Source organism: Colobus angolensis, unplaced genomic scaffold (genome assembly GCF_000951035.1).
Source record: "Colobus angolensis palliatus isolate OR3802 unplaced genomic scaffold, Cang.pa_1.0 Scaffold376, whole genome shotgun sequence".
Classification (NCBI taxonomy): domain Eukaryota; kingdom Metazoa; phylum Chordata; class Mammalia; order Primates; family Cercopithecidae; genus Colobus; species Colobus angolensis.
Window position 1 is genome coordinate 987,885 of NW_012117110.1, and position 10,017 is coordinate 997,901.

The following is a 10,017-nucleotide window of genomic DNA, read 5'->3' on the forward strand; positions in this document are numbered from 1 at the left end:
TTATGAATTTGACAGAGCTGAAAACCCTGGAGGGTCGGGGAGAGAGTCTGGTGGACAGAGAAGAGTGTCAGTAACTACTGACGCATCAAACAATAATTGCAGAAATTAATGAGTTCAAAAAGAAACAAAAGTGGTTACTTCGTTGGGAGGAGGATTTGGGTGTGCTGATCTTTTATCAAGAAAAATATAGCCTGGGCCCGGTGGCTCACGCCCATAATCCCAGCACTTCAGGGGGCCAAGGTGGGCAGATTACCTGAGGTCAGGAGTTCGAGACCAGCCTGGCCACCATGGCGAAACCGTATCTCTACTAAATATACAAAAAATTAGCCAGGCATAATGGTGCATTCCTGTAATCCCAGCTACTCGGGAGGCTGAGGCATGAAAATCACTTGAACCTGGGAGGCAGAGTTTGCAGTGAGCTGAGTTCATGCCACTGCACTTCAGTCTGGTGACAGAGGAAGACTCCATCTCAAAAAAAAAATGATTTAAAAAAAATGCAGTAAAGAGAAGTCTCCAAATGCTCCAAATAGAATGCAGTGAAAAAATTTAAGCCTCTTCTTAAAAATGCAGGCTTTTTTAAAAAACAAATTTTTGTAACTATTAATTTTTTTACCTTTTTTCCTACACTTCCAATATATAAATAAGAGTATGATGCTATCTACCCATCCAGCCACTCTCTCGGTTGATGTTCTTGCTTCATATTTCACTGGGAGAAAAGTTACCAGAGGGAAACTTAACACATCTACCATCATCTGTACTGTTCTCACCCTACTCTAAGCCCTGTCTCCTTTCTGAATGATTGCAGTTGCCTCTTACCTGATCTGTTGTTTCCATTCATACGTTGTACAATGGCCAAAATGGTCCTTCTAAGATGTACATCAGATGATGTACATGTGCCTCATCTCAAAACCATCTGGTGGTTTCCCTTAACAGTATAAAATCCAGTCTCCCAAGGCCTACAGCTTTGTCATTTGGAAGCTTCCCACCCCTACTACTTTGCCATCTCCTTTTCCCACTAGTCTTACATTTTAGCTGTTACCAGCTTTATCTTCCTTCTCCCACTGTTCTTCTGAAACCACTTGGCAGGATCCCACCCCACCAACTCTCCACAGTAGCTGGCTTCACGTTCTACTCTTGGATAATTGGGAGAGACCACCTCCCCCATTGCCCACCACCTCCTTTTCAGTTTGTGTATAATCACACCCATCTTCATATGGTCACATCTGCCTCAACCTTCTGAAAATCCACCTCATGCCTGGTGGGCTGTCACAGTAAGCTGCAAACATCTCTATAAGAGAAAGTTACCAGGATCCCACCACTACCCATTTTGCTGTCACATTCAGACCCATCATGATCTCCCTGGGCTCAACACCTGTCATTGAGAGATGTGGAATTCCCTGGCTCAGTCTTTCTGGTTTTATCCACTTGCGCCTATAGGGGGCTGTGTTTGGGTCCTCCATGATGCCCACGCCAACAGGGCTAAAGATGTGCATGGATTTTATTAAGATAAATTGCTTTGAGATAAAATAGCCAGGCTGGGCGCAGTGGCTCACACCTGTAATCCCAGCACTTTGGGAGGCCGAGACAGGCGAATCACGAAGTCAGGAGATGAGACCATCCTGACTAACATGGTGAAACCGCATCTCTACTAAAAATACAGAAAATCAACAGGATGTGGTGGTGGGCGCCTGTAGTCCCAGCTACCCGGGAGGCTGAGGCAGGAGAATGGCATGAACCCAGGAGGCAGACACAGAGTGAGAATCTGTCCAAATATATATATGTGTGTGTGTGTGTATATAATTACACAATATATAATTATACATAATGTAATATACATATAATTTATATATGATATATATAACATATATATAGAGAGAGAGAGAGCCAAGCAAAGCTGGGAGAGCCAGCCTGTGCAACACAGGTTTGGCCCTCAGTGAAGGGGAGAGGGAGGGAAGGTCAGGTGAAAGTATCCAAAGCTGACACAGTCTGAGGGAAGTTCAGGAAGGCCATAATGAGCCCTTGAGCCAAGGTCAACAATCAGAGCAGTCCTGCGTCTCTGGGGAATGGGTTCCCTGCAATTATATTCCTGCCATGATCAGTCATTGGCTTTGAGCAGCCCATGGGAAGGGTGCTGCAGAGCAAATGTTAACAGTGGATTTCAGAGTATAGTAGGGGGAGCCCTTGGGCAAATCTTAACCTTTCTAAAGCCCCTATGTGCTGTTCAAGGTGCATTCAAACCTATACTTAACTTTTCTCTGGACTCAAAAGAAGTCCCTATTCTTTCTGAAGCCTGATGCCCTCACTTCACCCCTTTAGCTGCCTCAAGGGTGTGGTGCCAGCCCTTCTTTCCCATTCATTATCAAACTCATCCTTTCCAGTGGCTCCATCTCTCTAGCCTATGACATTTGCAGATCTTTCTCATCTTAATGTATTAAAAGAAAGAAAAAGACAGCCTTCTGGACCCTGATCACAGATCCCTTCCAGTGATATCTCCTCCTTCTACAGCCGAGGACCTTAGAATAGCAGATTTTGCCTCTCCCCTAATCACTGCACTCTTGTTTCTTCCCCTTACCCTTTAGAGCTCCTTACCGTTTAGGAAACTAAGGTTCCCAGTGACCTCCTGATGGCCATATCCAAAAGGACACATTTGCTTCTTCGGTGTCCCCTAGTCTTGTTCTTGACCTTTTCCTCTCCTCACTCTCATGCTTTCTCCTAGCTTGTCTCATTCATTCCCATGACATTACTGTCTGTAGGCTGGTGCCTCCTACGTCTACCCCTCCAACAGAGTCCTTCCAGAGCTGCACTCCTGACTAGCAAATACCTACTGGATATCACAGAATAATCCACACCATCTCCAGCCCAACTTGTCCCAAACTCAGTTTGTCATTTCACCACCAATCAACAATTTTCCTCCTCCTGTTTCCTTGGATTGAAGAATGGTGCCACCACCTACCAGCCAACCCAAAGTAAAAACCCAGGGTCAATACCAGGTACAGTTAAGAGCATGGCTCTTCAGGTCCAACCCTCCCCAACGCTGGGGTCAAACTTTGGCTACTCCACATACTAAATGAGTGGCCTTATCCAAGTCACAGCTTTTTGAGTTTCAGTTTCTTCGTCTGTATAATAGGGGAAAAAAACAACACCTGTAATCCCAGCACTTTGGGATGTGGAGGCAGGTGGAACGTTTGAGGCCAGGAGTTCACTGGCCAACATAGTGAAACCCTGTCTCTACTGAAAATACAGAAATTAGCCGGGTGTGGTGGTGCATACCTGTAGTCCCAGCTACTCAGGAGGCTGAGGCACAAGAATCGCTTGAACCCCAGAGGCGGAGGCTGCAGTGAGTCGAGGTCACACTGCTGCACTCCAGCCTGGACAACAGTGTGAGATTCTGTCTCAAAAAACAAAGAAACAAACAAAAACAGTCTCACCCCTCTCCCAAAAATGAAAAGGGATTGATCAGAATTAAAACACCCATGTAACAATAACAAAATAGTCTGTACTTTAGTGGTTCATGATGAGGCTCAAATGACAAGGTGTATATGAAGCATTTAATGCCTGGAACATAAGCACTCAACAGATGTTAACTACAAGCATCTTCATCATCATCATCTTCATCATCATCATTATCATCATCATCACCACTATCCTAGGCTTCTTTTATTTCATTTCCAATAGCCAGCAGTTGCCAAATCCCAACAAGTCTACCTACCAAAAAACACTAAAATTTTACCCCTTTTCATGTGTGTAATCAACATTAGTTCAACAAGACGATCCTCTCTCTTCCTTCTCTAAGACTATCTCAGCAGCCTTTTGACTTACTCTCAAATCCATCCTTTGGATGACATCCCCAGGGGGTTCTACAGTAACACAGACCAGGCTATGTCTCCGCTCCTCCAGTTGCTTCTCACTGCCATCAGGGTAGAACTGCCAACAAGACCAGGCCTGTCCTTCATGACCGTGCCCGGCCTCGGCAGGCTGACCCCAGCCCTTGCTCAACAGTCCCAGAGCTGGTCAGCTGCCTATGGCCATGCGTGTATTGCTGGCTCTGTGGGAGCTGCCTTTCCAGCCTCTGACCCACTAACCCTTGAGCCTCCCCTTGAGCCTTCGCTCAGGTATCATCATTTCCAGGAAGCCTCTTTTCACTCCTTCCTCCACAGTGCTGGGCCAGCCTATGGCACCGTGTGGTCAAGGTTTGCTTACAGACTTGCTTTACCACCGCCCCCCAACCTCATTTGCAGTCCTACTGTCAGCACTCCCCCATCAACAAAAGGCTTTACCCGTGGCCTCCAGTTTTCAATCAACAGATCTATTGAGAACCCACCTACTATGTACCTAGCACTGTTGAATCTATGGTGGTAAGTATAATATACACTGTCCCTTCCCTTGTCCACAGGGCTCTGAAAATGTATTTACATCCTACCCTAGCAAGGGTCCAAGAATATATGGGCACAGATATGGCAGATTGTCTATTTTAGGTTATCTTTTTCCTGAGTGACCTAATTCACTCACATCCTGATTTTGCCTGATTTCTTAAAATCTTTCTCTATTAGGAAAGTTTATAAACCATTGATTCTTTTTTTCCTTTATGATAAAATTTGCATAACATAAAATTTACCATTTTAACCATTTTAAAGTGTACAGTTCAGTGGCATTTAGTCCATTCACAGTGTTGTGCAACCATCACCTCTATCTAGTTAAAAAAAAATCCATCACCCCAAAATAAAACCCTGTACCCATTAAGCAGTTTTCCCTTCACAGCAGCCCCTAGCAACCACTAATCTACTTTCTGCTTCTATGGATTTGCTTATTCTTGATATTTCCTGTAAGTGGAATCATACAATAGCCTTTTGCAACTGGCTTCTTTTACTTAGTATAATGTTTTCAAGCTTCATTCCAGTTGTAAATATATCATTCCTTCTTATTGCTAAATAGTATTTCATCGTGTGGATATGACGTATCCATTTTAATTTGTTTATCCATTCATCAGCCAGTGGACATTGAATTGTTTCCATTTTTTGGCTATTATGAATAATGCTGCTATGAACATTCATGTATAAGTTTTTGTGTGGACATATGTTTTCAATTCACTTGGGTATATACCTAGGTGTGGAATTGCTGGATCATATGGTAACTGTGTATTTAACTTTTTGAGAAACTGCCAGACTGTTTTCCTAAGGTCACTGATTCTTAAACATAGCTATACATTGGAATCACCTGGAAAACTTTTAGAACGTGCTGTTTCTTAGGTCCCACCCTTGGAGGTAACATGCTGTTTCTTAGGTCCCACCCACGGAGGTTCTGATGTAATTGGTCTACTCTGTGGCCTGGGCAGGGGGAGTTTCAAAGTTCCCCAGGTGATTCTCCCCAACCTGGGTTGAGAATTTCTGATACAGACGAAAGGGACTCAGAGGTGTTGTATTCGTCGTAACTCTTGAATCTGCCCTTTGAAGTCAGTGTTTTTAGATCTGTTTGATTGTGAGTATTTTCTGGGACACTTAATAAAAATACATATTCTGGGCAGGTGCAGTGGCTCATGCATGTAATCCCAGCACTTTGGGAGGCCAAGGCTGGAGGATTGCTTGAGCCCAGGAGTCTGACCACCCCGGGCAACATAGCAAGACTTCATCTCTACAAATAATAAACAAAATTAGCTGGGCATGGTGGCACATGCCCGTAGTCCCAGCCACTCAGGAGGCTGAGGTAGGAGAATCACTTGAGCCTGGGAGGTTAAGGCTGCAGTGAGCCATGATCACACCACTGCACTCCAGCCTGGGCAACAGAGTGAGACCCTGACTCGGAAAAAAAAAAAAAAAATCCTAGGCCCATCTTCTGGAAATGTCCTATCTAGAGGGTCTCAGAAGGGGACTGGGAATCTGAAGGTTCAACATACACTTCAGGTGTATTTTATGATCTGGCAAATTTCGAAGCAGTATCTTAGATCCTTCTTGTTTCTTAAAATGTGGGCCCTGAACACTCCTCCAATTGAACAGTATCATCAGTATCACCTGGAGCTTGTAACCAATGCAAATTTTAACAATGATTAAATCAGAACCTGCATTTTAACAATTCTGCAGTGACTGTAGGCACATTAATAACTTAGAAGTACAGTGTTAGACTACCAGCCTCAAGCAGTATAGTCCCCAAACAAGCGATTGCCATACTTGAGCGTGCCTTAGATTCTCCGAAAGGCTCACTAAAACACAAGTTGCTCCCAGAGCTTCTGATTAAGAAGATCTGAGGTGGGGCCCAAGAATTTCCATCTGTAATAAGTCCCTGGTGGTGATGATGTGCCGTACTGGGGACTACACTTTGAGAATTTCTGGTCCCTGGTCTGAACCACAGTTTCTCAAACTTGGTACTATTGACATTTTGGACCAGATCGTTCTTTCTTCTAGGGAATTGTCCTGTGTTTTGTAAGATGTTCAGCTGTTTCTCTGGTCACTCGCTACCCACTAAATGTTATAGCACCCCCAAAATTATGACAACCAAAAATGTCTCCACGCATTGTCAAATATTCCTTGATGGGAGTGGGTGACAAAATAGCCCCCAGTTGAGAATTACTGGTCTAGACTATTCTTAAAAGGGAAAAGTCCTGCTACTCATTCTGTTCATGAGGAGAAAAGACTCAGTCCCTGACTTAGGCAGCCTCTCTCAGCCTCTCCTCCCACCTCCTCAGATGCTGGGGCATCTACAGAGGAGCTTGAGACTCCTGAGGGAAAACCCCTTTGGACCAGAATTTCCACATCTGGGGAAATGAGAGCCTGTTCTTAGCTCCCTGGCAATCGTGGGGCTAGAAGAGAAGTGTCTGACTGAGTCTCTGGACACCAGCTGTGCATTCCTGAGCAGGTAGCCCAGCCTGTCACCCCCCTTCTCACCCACAACTCTTTTTTTTCTTTATTTGTTGGTTCACAATGCCTCCACATTTATCTGTTGAAATATGTGGGTTGGTTCACTGTCCCTAAGCTTCTATCTACTTATTGAAATGTATGCATGTTGGTTCACAGTGTCTCAAAATCTGCATATTTATTGAAATGTGTGGTTGGCTCAGTGTGCTTCAATGTCTTTTGCTCTTTCTTCTGCAAAATATGCTCTGGCTGATCATTAAAGCCAGATTAGTCAAGAAACTTTAAAAACAGCCACAGGCAAACTGTTTAAAGAACAGAATGCCTATTGGTCACCTGATTCTTTTAAAACTACGCCCTAGAAATTGTAGTGATTGGGAATTTTAATTCGTCTGAATTGCCCTACTTATGTTCTTTGCAGAGAACTAAGACTACTGAAAAAAAAATTTTTTTTTTTTTTGAGGAGCTTCCTAGCCTTACAATATTAATGCTGGTTAGCATTTCAGATTGTTGGGAAGTAGTACCCTCTGCTGGAATTACTTGGTTATTGCAATAGGCATTGTGCGCTACTTCTGAGTCCTATTAGACCTCCAAAATGTATTATATTTGTAAAGTCCCCTGGTGACAAAGTCCCCATGTACGTCTTCCAGTTCCAAGGCTAACTGAAAAGAGGACATATTTTCTGAATGGTCTTAATCCTGCTTCCAGGAATTGAGTGCCTCAGCCTAGGACATTGGTTTGGAGTAGGTTTCCCACGGGCTTCCACGGCAACTCTCGAGTTTGGCATTTGCCTTCCTGGAAAAGAAGCTGAATTCAGAGACCCCCCGGGTCACCAGCCACCCTACATGTGGAGAACTGATGTGGTGGAAAGAACACGTTTGGGGACTCCAAGGTCCTGGTTTCAGCTTCCACCTCTGCACATCCCTAGCTGTGGGGCCTTAAACATCTCTAATGCCCTCATTTCTCCATCTGTAAAACTGCCGTTTCAGACTCTACTTTGAGGGGTTCTAGGGAACCTCACAGGTGCCTCACAGGCCCTTCTGGAGAGAGAGCTAAAGAGGAGATAAGAAGTAGCTGAGTGGACAACTCCCAAGCACCACACGAGCTCATTCCACTTGTATCTGGTTTCATGTACCTTTAGTATTTTGTTTTGTGTTCTGCTGCTAAAAAAGACAGACTTTCCTTCTGAAAACCATGCAGTAGGTGACCTCTAAAATTCTTCCAGCACTTTTCTCTGATTCCTACCCTGAGTGTTTCTGTGAGGAGGTGTGTCTGCGTGTTAATTTGCTCTAACGTGCACCACCCTGCCCTGTTTTTTGAGCCAAATTAAGGAGAATGGTAAGGGCTGAGGGTGTTCTCTGTCTTCTTCTTTCTGAAGAGCATCCAGCCCAAAGTAAATGTTCAGTGAGTGTGATAAAAATGGCTATTTCAAATTTATAGCCTTAAATGCTCACAGCAAAAAGTTAAAAAAATCTCAAATTAACAACCTGACATCACAACTGAAAGAACTAGAGAAGCAAGAGCAAACCAACCTCAGAGCTAGCAGAAGACAAGAAATAACCAAAATCAGAGCTGAACTGAAGGAGATTGAGACATGAAAAACCATTCAAAAGTTCAACGAATCCGGGAGCTAGTTTTTTGAAAAAATTAATATGGTAGACTGTTAGCTAGAGTAAAAAAGAAGAAAAGAAAGAAGAACCAAGTAAACTTTGTCACTTACAGAAATACAAATAAACATCAGAGACTACTATGAACACCTCAATGCAAACAAACTAGAAAAATCTAGAAGTAATGGATAAATTCCTGGACATATACACCCTCCATAGCTGAACCAGGAAGAAATTGAATCCCTGAATAGACCAATAACAAGCTCCAAAATTGAATCAGTAACAGGTAGCCTGCCAACCAAAAAAACCCCAGGGCTAGACAGATTCACAGCTGTATTCTACCAGATGCACAAAAAAGAGCTGGTGCCATTCTTGCTGAAACTATTCCAAAAAGTTGAGGAAGAGGGACTCCTCCCTAATTCATTCTGTGAGGCCAGAATCATCCTGATACCCAAACCTTGTAGACACAACAAAAAAGAAAACTTCAGGCCAATATCCTTAATGAACATTGATGCAAAAATCATCAACAAAATACTAGCAAACAAAATCCGGCAGCACATCAAAAGGTTATCCACCACAATCAAGTAGATTTTATCCCTGGGATGCAAGTTTGGTTCAAAATGTGCAAATCAATAAATATGATTCATCACATAAACAGAACTAAAGACAAAAACCACATGATTGTCTCAATAAATGCAGAAAAGCCTCAATAAAATTCAACATCCCTTCATGTTAAACACTCTCAACAAACTAGATATTGAAGAAACATACCTCAAAATAATAAGAGTCATCTATGACAATCCCACAGCCGACATCACACTGAATGGGCAAAAGCTGGAAGCATTCATCTTGAAAACTGGCTCGAGACAAGGATGCCTTCTCTTTGCACTCCTATTCAACATAATATTGAAAGTCCTGGCCAGAGCAATCAGGCAAAAGAAAGAAAGAAAGGGCATTCAGATAGCAAGAGATGAAGTCAAACTATCCCTATTTGCAGACAACATGATTCTATATCTAGAAAACTCCACTCGGCCCAAAAGCTCCTTGAGCTGATAAACAACTTCAGCAAAGTCTCAGAATACAAAACCAATGTGCAAAAGTCACCAGCATTCCTATACACCAATAATAGTCAAGCTGAGAGCCAAATCAGAAACACAATCCCATTCACAATTGCCACTAAAAGAACAAAATACCTAGGAATACAGCTAACCAGGAAGGTAAAAGAGCTCTACAAAGGGAATTCTAAAACATCGCTCAAAGAAATCAGAGATGACACAAACAAATGGAAAAAATTCCATGCTTGTGGACAGGAAGAATCAAAAGAATTAAAATGGCTATACTGCCCAAGGCAATTTACAGATTCAGTGCTATCCGTATCAAACTACCAATGATATTCTTCACACAACTAGAAAAAACTATTTTAAAATTCATGTGAAACCAAAACAGACCCTAAGCAAAAAGAACAAAGCTGTAGGCATCACACTACCCAACTTCAAACTACATTACAGAGCTATAGTAACCAAAACAGCATGGTATTGGCACAAAACAAGACACATAAGACCAATGCA